Source organism: Calonectris borealis, chromosome 7 (assembly GCF_964195595.1).
Source record: "Calonectris borealis chromosome 7, bCalBor7.hap1.2, whole genome shotgun sequence".
In the NCBI taxonomy this organism is placed as follows: domain Eukaryota; kingdom Metazoa; phylum Chordata; class Aves; order Procellariiformes; family Procellariidae; genus Calonectris; species Calonectris borealis.
The window spans coordinates 15,559,912-15,576,484 of record NC_134318.1 but is presented as its reverse complement, the minus strand read 5'-3'; the positions used below and the strand labels follow the sequence as shown (position 1 = coordinate 15,576,484).

General features: G+C 43.3%; 1 protein-coding gene across 2 annotated transcripts in view; it reads left to right on the top strand.

Annotated features, from left to right (window-relative positions):
- Window positions 1–5,057: 5,057 nt before the first annotated feature.
- The window catches only part of TSPAN14 (tetraspanin 14), a 42,723-nt gene continuing 31,207 nt past the window's right edge, over window positions 5,058–16,573 (top strand). Inside the window, exon 1 of one of the 2 annotated variants that reach the window (XM_075154341.1) lies at window positions 5,058–5,456. The gene's annotated coding sequence lies outside the window, so the exon portion shown is untranslated. The remainder of the gene's footprint in view (window positions 5,457–16,573) is intronic. The other variant, XM_075154340.1, reaches the window with a different exon arrangement.

The window sequence follows — 16,573 nt, the reverse complement described above, 5'->3', positions numbered from 1 at the left end:
GGAACTAGAAAGCTTTGCCATTTGCAGAGGACAGATCTTGCACAAAGAGACAGGCAAAGAAGGTACTGATCTTAGACCTGGATTTTAGGCCTTGTCCCAAGGGCAGTTTATGCATTTCACATAAACATGAAATGTGAATGGCATAAACAGTCCTTGGAGAATGGGATAGAAGCCAGATAAAGGCCAAGAAATTTCAGATAAAGTGAAGTGCCTTTAGAACCTGCTAAATCTGGAGAGCATCTACTTACTACTGCTAATTTTGTGTACACACAATTGAATTCCACCCACTCTGCCAGAGCTGGCCCCCGGTGCTTTCAGTCAGACTGCAGAAAGTCCTAGATGATGGCAAGGACGCCACGGGGTTGCAGCCCTGCTGTTAGCCCACCCAAAGGGACCGTGTTTTGTGATTTTGGAACCAGAAGCAGGAAGCCATCATGTCCAGCATTTAGAATGTTTAGCTGAAGTATAAGGCTGTTAAACATACAAATTACTAATGCTGCAACAATGAAATGTTCCTTTAGTGTAGCAACATTTTTAGAAAGACCCATGAAGTCCTTTTGAGGGTGTTTATTAAAATACTCATGGAGACTGAAAGTTCTCTGGTCTGTCAGCTTCAGCAAAGGCACATGTATGGTAACCATGTCAGACCTAGGTTGGGAGAGTCTTTTCCTACTGTTAACAGTGATAGTTCCCGTAAACAGCTAGTGGGACAGAGGACTTCTTGAATCCAAATTTAGGTAAGCTTACCTGCTTTTCAAAGCTTTCTAACCCTGTTTTTCAGTGATCTAGTCAAAATCTGGAGCCACAAAAGGTCCAAATGATATTTGAAAATGTTCTGAAGAATTAATGTTCATAAATCTGATTTTTTTTTAAGCCAACCTTGGGATTATTTGGAGTTGACTCATCCTTTCTGAACGCCATGTTGGCAAAATAAGAATGGAGAGGATAGAAAATACGTGTGCCTAGGAGCTAGGAACAGTTAATAGGAATTGGAAATGAGCAGCCTCAAAGAAATAAAAATGACAGCAAAAAAAGGAGGAACAAATGAATTCTAAGTGAATTTCTGATGCTGGAGACTGCAAAGTCTGACTATCTGGTCTAAAAAAATGTTTTCTTTTTTAAATGTAGAATGTTCATTGAAAAAAAATTTCATGATTGTTGATTTTGTTGTACCAACAGCTACCTCTGCTGGCCCAGTTCCTTACATGCATTTAATGTTTTGATTTTTTTTTCTTTTAACATGTACACAAAACCTAAATCGCTTCTCAGTGCTTCTCAAATATGACATCACAGTTCAACACTCAGCTAGTTACTAGAAACTCTAATAATTGAAAGTTTGCTTATTCTGGGCTTGAGAAACAAAACTCCCCTGTGGTAATTTATCTTCAATCAACTTTCCCTTGTTTGCAAGCCCGTTCATTTTTTTTTCAGTACAAATATAGGGTTAATAAAAAAAAATTAAGAGGGAAAATGCTGTGAAGTCAATGGCGTGGGTGTAATATAGGAAGGTTCTTTTTACTTGAACATTTAAAAATACCGATGACATTTCTTATCTGCGGTGTCCTTTTAAAGCCATTAGAAAGATGGTCTGCCTCAGAGGGTGTTTTCTGTTTATTTCCTGTTCTGCATTTTTGTTTCCCCGGGTGGGTTATCCATTCCCACGGCTGTCAGACTGCCTGCAGTTGGTGCCATTTGCAAATATCCACAAAGAGAAGGGAACGCCAAGGGATCCCTGCCTTTTTCTGATGCGTTTCCTGTGATGCACTTTGGTAGAAAGAAAGGAATAAGCAAATTTCTTTTTCTCTCTGAACCGCTGGATGTCACTGCTAGCCCAGGCAAAATGAAGGTCAGCAGTAAACCCGAGGTTTTTTCTGCAGTAAAGGATTTGCGTAACAAAGATGCCAGGAACAGACCACTGTAGGTTCCGAATAGCCTAGAAGAAAGCTGTGAGAAAAGACATCTACTCCTGCGATTTTTTTACTTGTGTGGACGTTTTCCTTTTTAAAATAAAAAACTTAAATGAAGGATATGTTGTGTTGAATGATACAGTCTGTGGTATATAGATATTTCTAAATGAGTGTAGAGGGAATAAATTCTTAACAGACTCACTGTAATCCTTACTAATGTCTTATGTTTTAGTAATATTAATTGGAGGTACTGCCAATGTGTGAGAGGCTTCCTTTATCCCACAGACTTCTGTCAGAGGCTGGTGCGGGGGAGCCGGAGTAGACAGGTGCAATAGCCACTTGGTAACAGCAGAGGGAGCCGGGGAGATGGGGAAAATACTGCGGAGAGCTGATGAATAAAGTTAAATCACTGATTCAGTCTAATCCACTCTAATTCTATTCGATATCTGAATAGTTCCATCCTAATTTATTCTTCTTCTAATTGATCTCGAAAATGTTATAAAGGTTTGCCCTAAAATATTTCTCCTTTCTCTTTTCGGTCCAGCTACTGATTTCTTAGTATTTGAAGTTGTTTAAAGTCTTTCAGTAGCTTCTGTGGGCTTTTTTCCCCACACATCCCTGTCTCTCTTAACCTCATAATTATCAAAACCACATGATAATTACAACTTTAACTCTGATTTCCAGAAATCTCCCTGCATAAATAGAAATTTCCTCCACTGAAAAGTTGTGTTTGATGATAACGCTGAGCAGATACAGTGGAATTGGTGAATAGCTCTGGTCATGCCATTTTCCACCAGCCACTCCTCATAATGGATCATTCATTAATTTCAGGAAATGTTTTGTAGTGGCCAGAGGAAACAGCATTGACAAACCATACATGAACATCGGCCTGCACAAGTTCACTAACAAACCAGATTTTCCATCTTCATTCCTGCAGTGCTATTACACCCTTTTACTGCTGAAGTGACTGTCTTTTAAAAGTCTTCCAATTTGCCCTAGCACTTAGTTAATGTTTCTGTGATGGATGAGAGTTTTACCCTAATTTTCTCGGCAACACAGTGAAGCACACAGAACAGAGAGAATGTCAAAGGCAAATAAATGGGACATAGAGAGGTCGTTCGAACTATCTCCATGCTAACAGTGAACACAGTCAATTCAACTACTCTGCAAACTGCTAACACTAACCATTTTATAAGACTTATAAATTGCAAGAGAACCTTATTTTACTGATGAATGCCTTTCCTAATTCCACAGTCCTTACATCCTAAAGCTGCTGAATTTCCCTGAAAGTTCCCATTTTCCCTGCTGAATCTTAGTAGTTGCTGTTGCACCCTCCATCTTCCCATCTCGTACAGAAGCAGCGTGCTGGAGCTTTCTGCCTTGGCTCTGGACTTTACTGGAGATGTGACTCAGTGCTCTGTGGGATGACTGAAGTACTTCTGAGATGGAGAAAAGATCTCTTCTAGTTCCTTTTACCACCTGATAATCCAATGACTTTTTCTAGCTCCCCTTCCTCACTTAGATCCTCCCTAAAATTCAGGTGATTCTTCTTATAGCATCTTCTTTCAGCTTTACCAGTCAATTCAATTTTACTTTGGTTTCTAAGAAGCCTCGAGCAAGCTCAGGGAGGCTTGCAAACAGAGGAGACTATAGAGAAGCTGCTATCGTGCAACAAACTTTAGGTCTCTGCAGAATTAGAGATGCTTTTTTCCAGACTCAGACTGGAGCCCTGAAATGGTATCTGTCTGGAAGGACAGGAGGACAGCTGAGCTTAGCTATGGCCCTTGAAATGTTCAGCCTTTCCTGTCCTTGGCTTAAGCCAGCAGTCGCAATGCCTAATGCAATCTCTTGCATTCGAGAGTTTTGAAGGTGCAAACACTCCCCCCCCCTCTTTTTTTTAACATTTCTTTGAACAACTGCATGTAGGGGATGAGAAGGAATCTTGATAACGTGACCAGCATGGGTGATGCACTGGTGTCTATCCGCTTTCTCTGACTTCAGATGGGTGTGGGTGAGAGGAACCGTGCATTTATGCCATATTAATTCTAGCATGGTTTTGGTTGTCAGCCTTGACTAGTGGAGAATTACTACACAAGAGAAGCACTAAGCTCACCCCGTCTAATTGCTCAACAGTTCCTTTCACCCTTTAGCCGAGCGCTTGGTGGGATTGCTGCCATCTTTGTGAGCAGTGCTTGTTCCTGATCTAGGGGGAATAAGGAAGTGTCCAAAGTCCAAGGCCTGGAGCAGGTGAAGGATGTGTAGAGACTATGAGAAGGCTTGTAATAATGCCTCTGCTGTTGAACTACCTTCCTTAGCCTTGCCTTCCTGCACACAAATGTATTTTCACAGCTAGTGAGGCACCGAAGACAATAGTTTTGCTCTAAATAGGAGGAAAGAAGTATTTCCCTGGGTCGAGACATCATAAGGCACGGAAAAGAAGAGCGGGAGCAGCAGCAGCGCACGGCAGCGCGGAGCTACGCCAGGCAGGGAAGGGGAGGGCATTTCCCCACCTGCCCGGCGGTGACTGCCTCAGGTGTGAGCTATCACTTGCTCATCACAGGGGTTTAAAAACCACGATTCAGCCCCTCCTTCCTCTCCCGCCCATCTTCCCAGCACCTCCAAAGAGAGATATCTGAAAGCCCTGGGACGCCTGGAGACTCAAAATACTCTTCGGGGTCGCTTATATTTTATTTTTTTCCTTCGCTTCTGGCTTTCCAGGTAAAGCTCGATTGTGCCTTCAATATTATCCTGGAAGTGCTGTCCCTGGCATGCTGGTTCTCGCTCCGAAAAGCCCTGAGGGGGGAGGGAACGCCGTTGAGGGGACGGGCCGGCCGCGCGGGCCACGGCCGAGCTCCCTCAGCCCGGCCCGGGGGCGGGGCGCGGGGCAGGCCGGCTTTCGGAGCCTCTTCCGCAGGGCGGGGGAGGCGGCCGGCTCGACCAGAAAACTAGTCCAAAGTGAAAAGGCCGAGAGCCTTGCTGAGCGGTCACGGGCTTCCTCCGGCTGAGCCGCCGAAGGGGGCTGCGGGGGGTCGCCCGCGGGGAAGGGGCGGTGGGGACGTGAGGGGCGGCCGTTCCCGCCGCTGGGGCGGGGCGGGGGCCCCTGGCTCTCGCAGCCTCCGCCCGGCCTTGGGGTCTTCGCGGGGCGGCGGGACTCCCCCGCCAGCTGGGGGGACGCCTGTGGGGTCACAGCGGGCGAAGACGCCCGGAGGCCCGCGGAAGCCCGGGGGTCTGGAGCGAGAGCTGGGCTTCCTGCGCGTCCCCTTTGTGTGGAGCACGGCTGCGTGCGGGGAGCGGGCGTGGCCGGAGGGACGGGCGTGCATTTCCGCGCTGCCTCGGCCCCCGGCGGGAGCACGGCAGCGGTGGGGCGGCTTGGCGGAGAGGGAACCCTGGCGGCGGTGGCCGGCCGCGCTGACGCGGGGAAGGTCCGGGAGCGCCGCCGCGCCGTGTCCATGGACTAGCCGAAGCAGTGGAGGGACTCCTGAGTACGCCGACCGCCGCCTCGCCCTCCTCCCAACTTGGCGAAACTTAGCGAGCAGGCTGCTGCCCCCGGTGAGTCCCTGCCCGACCCGCCGCCGGCCCGGGCATCCCTCTCAGCCGCCTGCCCCGGGGGTTGCACCGCGTCCCCGCCGTACGGAACGCCCCTTTCTCCCCCCCGTCTTTAAACACCGGCACTTCGACCCCCCCTGGACCACGGCTCTGCCTTGCAACATCCCCTGGGAGCTGGCAGCCATTGAACCGGGCGGGGAGCAAGCGCTGCCCGGCTGCCCTCCCTCGGGGCGGGCAGCAGCCCTCAGACTTCCTAAGTTTCCCGAAAACGCGGGGCTATGGCGAGCCGCTGCCATTGTCCTTGTCCATTAAAGGAAGCCGGAGAGGCCGGGCGAGGCTTCCTCTGGGAGTTTACCCGAAATTGTTTCGTTGAGTGAGGTGCCACCACGGAGAAAAATAATTTAAAAACAAAAAAAGGCTTTTCGGGGTGTTGCAGCCGCAGGGCGGTGTTTGCCGGCTCCTCGCTCCGCCGCTGCGCCGGCTGCTGCCCGCCCCTGCCCTCAATCCAGGCGTTGCTGTTAGCAGAAGCAACTGCTCCGTATGTGCGAGGATTGAGGCCTGTAACTTTTTTTTTCTAATTTTAACTTTAATTACTTGTAAGCTGTGTTAGCGAGGGATCTCTCTCACACCCTTTCAGCTTTCTGCTGAAACAGGCCTGGCCGTTGAGCGCGGCGTCAGCTCAGGTGGCTCCTGTGGTCCCAGGATGGGTGTTTGGATAATTAACACATCACCAGTTCCCGTTTGGTCATTCACCTGCTACCTGGTTGCCTCTGTAGTTTCAGGTGAATGTTTTATTTCTGGTCTGTGAGCACTGCAGAGCGCTGCCGAGAAGCTGCTGCTACGATGAGGATGAGTTCAAGTAAAATGCATTATGTGTGGATAATGTGGGGAAAGTGGTTTTTTCCCTTTGTAAACTTTTTTCCCTCTCTCTTTTTTTTTTTTTTAGGAAGGGAATGACCCTTGTGCATTTTTAGAGAGAGGGCTTAAGCTAAGCTGGAAAAGGCTTGGTATTATGCAGGACCCATGGTATTATACCTGCCTAACTTCAGCACTGGCTTTTTTTTTGTGTAGAAAAAAACGTAATTTTACACTTTCAGAGTATCTGCATAAGGCTGTTAAGCATACGTCTGACTTTGCTCACGTACTCCATGTAGACTTAGTGGTTTAATTTTGAGCCTTTCTGAATAAAAAACCCCGTAAAAATAAGATAAGTTACTTGGGTTTTCCTTTCCTTAGATCTTCAAAGGTGGAGGTGGAAGGAAGGATATTTTAAGATAACTGGCAGGGTAAGATTTTTCTAGCACTGCTTTTTTTTTTTTATATAGGGACATAAAGCTTGTGACCTAGAGCTCTGGATAAAATGGAGGGAAACCAGCTCCTAGAGAATGGAAGTACAGGGTATATCTTGTTCATAAAATGCTCAGTGGGATGATCATCTCCTTTCTGGCTATCCCCATCAGTGAGTTAGGCATCAATACTCACATGCTCTTATGACTTCCTGAGCCACTTTATACTTACAGTAAATGTGTGAAACTTTAAATGCTTGGGTGTGGATGGTTGAGATGCTACCACTCTCTGCTTGACAGAGGAATTGTGTGGGGAGAGAAGGGGTCAGGTGGGAATTCAGGTCTAGTCATTGGTGTGAAGTAGGAATGAGCTGTGGGAGAAACTACTTTGCAGCTTTTTTTGTTTCTTTTTGTTGTTGTTTTTTTAAGCAAATCCAGAACACCTGTGTTATTGGAATGGTGTTCTTTATCCTCTGGCTAATGACACTGGAAGAAGGTACTTTTAGGGTGTGATGTATGTCCTTTTAGCTCTGTTCTTGCAAGGTGGTGAGCGAAGAACGTAGTGATGTTGCCTGTCCTTAGAAGATTTTCACGTTTAAAATTACAATGCCACTGAAACAGCAGTTTTTAGAAATAGCTTCCCAAAAGTTTGGGAATGCATTTATAATGCTGAAAACATTTATAATGTTGAAAAACAATGTGCAGTAAGTTATGTGGTTGGCATTTTGCTTTATTTTTGTTCATCTTGCTCATAGATGGACAAGGCCTGCTAAAGGTGAGGTCTAGAAATAAATCAAAATCACTGAAAGTTGCTCTCCTCTGTCTGGTGTGTGCTCTGTGTGATTTTTATTTAGTGTAAGTTGATTCAGTTAGCTTCCTTTGTAGCTTCCCTTGTGTCGAAGCATTATCTCCAGTCCTCGGGTAAGAAGACCAAATCGGAAGAAACGTCGCTTGAGTCTTACTCTTGTCTCTGGGCATAGGCATTGTCTGACATTTAGTGCATTGTAGAATAGTTAATCTTTTGCTGTTTAAAGCCTCTTTCCTCCCTGCCCCCTTGCGGGGGGGAAGGAGGGGGGCAGAAAAGAAAGAAAAGTATTATCTCTTGTGAGCACTGTGTTAGGAGCGATGTCTGTGTGAGAGCCTTCGCATTCATAACATACCTGACAGGACTGAAATGGGGTATGTTCTGGGCTACCTTTTGCTAGATTTAGGCCTTGTAATACTTAATGAAAGGATCATAAAAAGCCCTTGCTCTGAGCCCTGAAATGCTATCTAATTGGGGCACGCACTTTGGTATTGAAGATGTAACTTCTTGCTCTTAGATGTAGCAAGAAAATTGTTGACATGGTGTGTTATGAATTTGGTCATGTCTGGATGCAAATGTGTAGATAATCTGGATGAAGAAGTTTAAGTTGTAGGCTAACTTCTAATGAATAACTGAGGAATATGCTTTTTGATCCCTTATAGATTGTTTTGTCTTGAGGCGACCTGATTTTCTTAGAGGGTAGTTACATTTAGTTTATGAAGCTTTGGTGTGTGGCTACCAGTTGGCCACTACCTGGAAATGAATGTTTGGAAAAAAAATGAGGGGAGGATTTTTCTGCTGACAAACTCCTACAATTAATTCTCATAGTCTTCTATCAAGTTTCCCATTGTGTATTAGGTGTGGCACAGTTTGAGCACGGCTGAGCATGAATAAATTAAAATTTGTTCTAATCTCCCTGTGTTAGATTAGAAATCTCATTGAGGTGTGTATTGGGGGAAGCGGAGTTCACAGAGCTGTTGTCAAAACTGTTCCTGCAGATCCTTTCTTTATGTAATTTTCTGCTTTTACAGAAAAAAAAAATTCTACTTGGGTGGGGTGTGTTAAAATATGTTTCAGACACAAGCTTCACTCGCATGTGAATCAAGAGTGTTTTTACTTGTGGGCTTTCCGCTATGCTGCTTTGCACTGTGGCTTCCTGGGTCAGAACTTCCTGTTTCTGGTAGAATGGACTTTTGTACTTTGGCATCTGTGGTGCATTCCCAAGGCTAACAGGCTGCAATTCACAAAATCCATGAACATGCTATCGTTCTCATGTTGCTTTAAGCTTTTTTACTGAAGTACCTAAGATAAAGTAAATCAAACCCTCAAACAAGAATTTTCATTACTTTGGAGTAACTATTGCAGGCAGTTGCTTCTGCTGCAGGTGGCTTCTGATTGTACATCCAAAGGATGGTCATGTGTCTCCCTCACTAGTATTACACAGTCCTAAAATCTATGGCTCTTCTAGAGCTGTAGTGTTGGTAGCTTGTGTGAGGGTACTGACACAGCCTTCCAGCCCCTAGCGCAGCTCGGGCAGGAACAGGATCCTTCTCTTTGACTCTCTGGCTCATGCTCAGCCAGAAGCATCTGATAAAAGAAAGGTTAAGAACAATGTTGGAGGTGATCAGAGTAAAGCTCATCAAGGTTAGATATGTGTGGGTTTTAAAGTTTAATAGTTTGGGTCCCCCAGAAAAGGCTGAGATCTGATTTTAACCAAAAAAAAAAAGGGGGGGGGGAACTGAAGCATCTAGGTTCAGATGACTTTATTTTGAAAACAGCCACAATTTAATTACTTAAATATAGTTGAACATCTTATATTTGAATTTTTTACATTGTAAAACAGCTTTTCTTTTTTCTGGATGACTGAACAAAACCTGTTTTCAGTATGGTCAGTGAGCTGAAAAAATCATTCTTGGGTAAATTCTTCTATTTTAGGCATGTCACAGGTAAGCATTACAGAAAAGGATTTAACCTGCAGAAAATGGTGATCCTCAGATATTGACAGGATAAGAGATTGTGATGTTTGCAGTTGAAACCACTGACTTGAATGGCCAGGCTTTTGCTGACCTTCTTTACCAATCTGACACAAATCTTGGATTGAAGCCCTTTGAGAGAGAAGTATTCTGCTCGATTATTCACACTTGAATTCTATTACCACTTACGCAGAAAACTTTTAGCAGATGAAAATAAAATATGCTGACCTCAAGAGGAACTGTATCCAAACCCAGGGCTCTTAGCAGGACTTAAAAGTAAGTTTATTTTCCTTTCTAGTTCAAAGTGTGCCTTAGCCCCTGTTTGGAAGCAGGGGACCAGCACTTGTTTTGCTTCAGTGTTTCCTGTCTCTCTTCCTTTTTGGGAGCAAAGCAACAAAGCAACAAAGTTTTATCCCTTTCCTTGTAGTAAAGCTCACATGTATCATGTATAAGTGAATGAATTTCTGTTCTTATCCAGAGTGCCTGCTTACGTGTTTTTATTCTGAAAGCTGTTTCTGTGTCCTTGTCTTTAGAAGTCTGTGCAAAAGCTGAAAATCTTAGGGCTGTCTTCATCCTTAATCTGAACCTGGATGTGAAAGGCAAGGGTGTAATAAACGTAGGGCTTTGATTCCTCTTGATCTTTGCAGTAAGCATTGTTGAATGTTGTCCTGGTATTACAAAGGAGCTTTTCTGTTTCTCCCAGTCTAGAGAGCAGGCATTTATAACATTGATAAAGGTCTTCCATGTGAAGACATGTGCTGGAGCCCCCTGAGGTAGTTGGGGCTTTTCCTTTGGCACTAATAGGCTCAGGCACTTGCTGAACTTGTGTGTGCATATGAGCTTTTGGCTTTTTTGTGGGTGGTTTTATTTTGGCTTTTTCATTCTGTTTCAGTTGGGTTGCTAGTGTACAAAACCAAATTTGTTAATGTCGCCCAACAGCCCTTTCCAGAAATCTTTTTTCCTGTTTTAAAGGATTTTGTTTCCTGCTTAAAGAGTAAATAATTGATACTTGAGTCTCTCTGGAAAGGTGTTTTCTCTAAATAATTGATGAACTTGGAGGTAACAAGGCAGCTTCCAGTTGCTGCAGTCGCAGCTATGGGAAGCAGTATAGAATCACAGTATTCAGAGGCAGCTGAATGCTGTGAATTTCAATATTTTGAAAAGAGTGTGATTTGTTCTGCTTGGCGAGAGCTGTCTACTCTTGCTTTGGGATATAAAATCAGTGTGGAAACATGTACATGACATCTAGAAACTCCTGGAATAGAAAACAAAGGGAATAGCCTCAAGTAACTTGCATCTGAAGGAAGACACCTGAAATGTTGGACTTTGGTCTCTATGTGACAGCAGGCTTCTGACTGCCAGGATGTGGAGCTGATCCTCTTGATGCACATTGCTTTCCCCTCAGAAATTTGTCATTAACTGGTGCTCAGGGAAGTACTTATTGCTGTGTGGAATATGAATGTAGTGGTATAGCTATATATAATAAAGGGTACAAAACAGCAAAGCTTTCCACCCTGCCCTGAGTATTCAGTTACTTCAGTTTGTCTGCATAGCAAGCCTGTGGAGGAGGAAGGTTCATCTAAAACTTTGGTTTGAAGCTAATGGATAGGCAGTGAGTGAGATGACTCTCAGAAGACAACAAGGTTACTTTCTTGGCAAAGTGTACAGTGCGCCGAGGTTACAAAGGGTATTTTGACGAAGTGGTCATAACAGTGGTCTACTTCTGCAAAGCAGAAGGGAGTTCAACTGTAACACCTTGTCCAGCTGGGACAAGTGAGAAGGGAAGGTGTTGTTCAGCTCTGTTTTTTTTTTTTCTGAGCTGTGCTGCTTGTATAACCAGTCATGCTGTCAGCCTGTTAAGATGGCAGTTTCCTGTGTTCTCACTTTTTTTTCTCTGGAGGTATTTGGTTTTTTCCCTTTATTAAAGGCACAGATTAGGAAGCATTTGTGTCGAACCTCTGCACCTTCTAAATCTGCTGGTGCATTTGTTGTTAGCTATTGCAGAGACTGATGTCTGCATTGGAAGGAGCTCTGGTGTCACTTCACAGCCTTTGCTGCCCTGATCTCTTAGTGACACCGTGTTGTTCTTGGCATACTCCTGAGAGGTGGAAAGCCTGTTTTTCCTCCTTCCCCTGGGGCGGATGCAGAGTCTTCCAGTGAGACAGTTGAGGATTTCTCACGACCTGCCTGAGTGCTGGCTCTTGGGGGAAGGGCTGGAGCTGTTCAAGCATGGGCTTGGCGGCCTGGAGCAGCTTTGGTCTTTGTCTTTTTTATTCTTTTTCCTTGTGCTGTGGTAGTGTGCAGGGTGCTCTGTCAACCTACCTGCTACATCTCCTGAAGCATTAGCTTATTTTTATGTCTTTGGGCAGAGACAGTCTGCTGAAGAGCTGGCAGTGGTTAGGATTGTGAGGTGTTTGGTGAATGCCATTTTGTCACAGCTCTAATGTTTTCCAGTGTTGTGTTAGAGGTTTATCTTCTACTTGGTTTTTGAAAGTCGCAAAAGTGCATTTTTTTACCAGAGAGTCAGTTGGTAGGGAGAATAATTACATGGTTGTTGAGCTGCCTATGTGACCACAAAGGGCTATTTTCTCTTGTGGCCTGTGAGCTGGTGATCATCCTGGTCGGCATGTAAAATAAGGTTCTCCTGGGTGTGTTGTGAATGCAATTGGTGCACGAGGTGGAGGGCAGCAGAAGAAAGCAAGCTTTGAAAGCATCGTCCCCAAACCCAACACACATTTACACCCCATCCCCCCAATAAGTAGCATCCCGTGGTGCTGGGAGGGTGCCTCATTCTAACACCAGAGTGTTAGTCTGGTGTTTGAAAGCATGGATCCTGTTCCTTGGGATGGGAGGGGAGGAAAAAAATTGAGTTTTTTATGGATTCAGCTCTACATCATGTCTCCATGACATGGAGACAGCATTGTTTAACCAGAACAAGTGATGAATGTAACTAGTATTGTATAGATACATGCATTCATTTCTTAGCATGCTCATTGCTGGAGAACAGATGTCTATGCTGGAATTCTTTTTTAACTTGGAGATACCTTGATCTGGTTTAGATTGTTAAAATATGTCTTTCTTATTATACATAATACATATTTATATACTATATAAATACATATATAGGAACATTCAGTGTAAAGGCTAAGAAATATCATGTGGATGTAGACAGACTGCATGTTATACCCGAAGCAAGGAATGTGTTTAAGAAACAAATAAACAAACCCCAAAACAAATTATATGCTTGTCATTTCTTTAGTCTATATTACTATAATCAGTCTCCTGTTCTTCTCTTGTGAAAAAAGAAAATGTGAAGGGATATCCTTTTTGGCTGAAATGTAACTGGAGACTTGAACAAGTGGCATTCCTGGAAATGGAGGAAAGTCACAATAAGACTAAACGTTTAGGATGTTCTCTGAAGAAAGAGTGGATTTGTCAGAAAAGAAAGTTGACGGCTTCCTGTCTTTTCTCCTCTAAGTTGTGACTTACTTTTGTGATATAAAGTAGTATAGCAAATGGAGGACCCATTTTGTTTTGAAACATTTTGTTCTGTGTGGAGGTATGGGAGGGAGGAGACAATGTGTATGGAATAGGTTCTGTTGTTGTTGGATCACTAAATAGAAATAAAATTATTCCCCGATTGCTAAATAGAAATAACATTATTCCCCAAACTGGAAGTTCTGGCTCCTCACATAAAATATTTGCTTTGTGAGGGTTCCAAAACCTTCTGTTGGAAGGAAAAAAAAGTCAAATTACATGCTTGCTTTAATTTGAGACCTTGAGTTTTGCCTTGCTACTGTTGATGTTATAGAGAGTGGGTATGTATCTGCTCTCATGAGAGGTAGAAGGCAGCTGAGGAGTTTTGATCAGCTAAGATTATTCTGGCTACTTGTTCTAACAGGCTTTGTTCCCTGGAGTGAATAAACTCCTGGTCAGAATGACTGACACACTTCTACATGTTTCAGAATACCTGAACTTTCTGCGAAGTAAAAGGAAAACATAGCTTGTGGTTTGTTGCATATACTAAATAAGTTACAACACAGGCAAGCTCCTATTCAGGTGAAACTGGTCAATAGCTTTGTTAAAGAAAATTTTCATAGACATGACAGATTTTTCCAAACTTTCCCAAGATGTTAATGAGCCATCTGTTGAACTGTAGTGACAGCGTCTAGTGTTGGTTTCACTTATCCTGGTGTAATCTGTCTGAGTTTTAACTTGCATGAGCATGGGTTATCCCATAGTGCTTTTAGGATAAGGTCAGTGAAGGCCCTACATCCTGTATTCCTGCGATTGCCTGCAATTCTTAAATATTAATAAAGACCCTGATAGCTTACAAAAAGATCCTTCTCTCTTCCACTGTCTTTCACTCTTCTGCTCATGTTTGGAAAATTGCTGACTTTTAGACTCAGTTTACTTGTGATATTTCCTTTTCTCTCTGCTTCCTGTGCTATCTCTTGCTTTAAGTCAGAATACGGAGTATACACTTTATTTGCAGTCAGCTATTTTGAGCAGATTTCCCTTGAACTAGGTAAGAGATCCATGTCTTTTAGTTGGTGCCTTTGTCAAGTGCTGCTCTATGTTGGAGCGGAAGATCTCTCTATCTGTTCACTTACTGCTTCAGTGAACCTGAGGTCAGTGGAGCAGAAGTAGCATAAACCTGGTAAAATTCAGTGAATAGCTGAGTAGAGTTGTACCCCTCCTCAGTGTCAATAACTAAAAATATTTGCAGTTTGAATTTACATGGTCAATACCTGCATTCTACAGTGTCATTGGTTTTCATTCTGACCAGTTTGTATAAATGAAAATACGAAGTTTTTAGAGCTGCTTTTGTTTTGTGGATTTTTTTTTAGCATTACTAGTAGCTTTTATAGCTAAATAGGAATAAAGACTTTAACATGTGAAAGCAAGGCCAATCAACTATATCTTTTAGTAGCTTCTGTGTGAAGAAGGGTGAAAACTGAAATTGTTACAACTGCTATTGTCCTCTTTCACTGCTTTTTAATTGCTGTGGGAGTGATCCCTAATTCTGTTTGCCTTTTTCAAGTCTTCCTTTAGCGTATTTCTGTTAGTTTAAGAAATGAAGTGGAGCTGAAAATATCCCATGAATGATAGCTTGAATAGCTCCTTGAATTACAGTTGTGCAGTGTAGAGCTCTTATGCCAAAGTATTGGTGATGTTAGTCGAGTGGGCAGCTCAGAAGAGGTTAAAAGATGATGCTTCTTGGTGGCAATATAGATTATTTTTCAGAATTTAAGATGTCTACATTCTAAGTTCAGAGTACTTTCACATGGTATTTCAGATGCAACTCATCCACATAAAAGTAGTGGCTTGGCCAAAAGCATGTCCATAACTTTAGTGTGAGTTGCCTATAGAGCTTGAGTGGAGCTCTTCTGAATCACTGCTTACTTGTTTTGGGTTTGAGAACACTGGTGTATGTTCCTTACAAGTTTTCCTAAGTTGCAATTTGTGCTGTAGTGAATAAAGCCTGGTCGCTGAAACCTGAAATTCTGCCCATGTATAGGGGATTGGATCTGCTCTGAGGGATTGTTTTGTAGAGCTTGTATTGCAGTAACTTGTGCTTGAAATATTCTTCAAACACTTTGAGGATTTTGAGTCTTCAGCACACTACAAAAGTAAGAGCCCCAAAATATGACATCTTAAGAAATCTGTCTGGCTTTGGTCATATTTTCCATTGAGTTCAGAGACCTGTTACCTGCTGTTATTTTTCTAGTAAAACAGGGATAATGTCTTGCATCATGAGTCTTTCAGGTTAAAAAATACCCTTTTGTTGAATAATCCTCAGGTTTCCTCTAAGAATGAGCAAATATTTCTCTGCTCTTCTGGACTGGAGCAGAAGTAAATACACTATACTCGTATTTCTTAAGAGATGCTTCTGTTTTCTTTGGGAGGCCCCAGTCAGAGTTCCTTGGAGAAAAAATTACAAAAATGAAGATGTCATATGCTTGCAGGGAGTTCCTGAATCATCTGCAGGGCTACTATCTCTGTTTCCAGGAACAGATTAGCCTGTAAGAGCTCCAAATCCTGTCAGTTTTTCTTGCCTTTGTGTTGCACCAGCTTAGTCCTTACACGTGAAGGTTTGATGCCCAGCACCCGGATATTGTACTGAACATTAAGACTCCCTCGGTGGTCAGCTTCTCTCTGGGATGTGGAAAGAGCAGTCTGTAGGTGCCTCTTAGTTGCTCCATTTTTAGAAGGTCCTAAGAAAATCCCTGGTCAGGGATAAGTCTTTAACTTCACAAAAAAAACTCTATTGATTGAGCACCTCCAAAGAATATGACAATTCTTTTTAATGGCACCATGTCTCGAATGAACTGATGCTTTTTGATACAGATTTGGTGTTGATGGAGTAATGGAATTAAGTAGTCATATCAAAACAAACTAGTCATATCAAAACAAATTATAGGCCAAAGTGCAGCTCTTGCTGTATTTTAAAAAATCTCCTTGCTCCTCAGTATGTTCGTCTTTTGACTTTGTTGATTTGCTTCACCAGTTTCATATAGACTTGATACTTTGTATTGATGAATGATGGGGGCAACAGCCAACAGCTTACAAAATTAAATCTTTTTTCTTTGTTTTCTCTTGCCTCAGTTCTGCCCCAGCTTCATCCATTTCAGTGTGTTAGCTTCGTGTGGTGTAGCCTGTGGTGCTGGTATAGGCTGGCATTGCAGGGGTGCTGCCTTTCTGTGAACACTGAGAAGCTAGCCCTGCTTCTGGCCTCCCATCCTTGTTCTCCTGCCACCTCCTGACTGTACCCACACTGGCATTTGTACGAGCTCTGGGGAGGTAAATTGGAACGCTTAAAACGGTTTTCTTCTTGGCGCATGGTACAAGATCACAGGATTGATCTGAAGATTTGCTATGTGATTTGCTGTACGATTGCTCCACTGAGTAGGATGATTAATGGTTGTGGGTTTTAGGAGGGGTCAGGGAGGGGGATCAGGACTACATATGGTGGCAGTACTGGCTGAACCTGGAACTTCAGTGTGACTTAGGTCTGCTTTGTAAAATTAACGCCTCCTGAGGGTCAAAAGAATT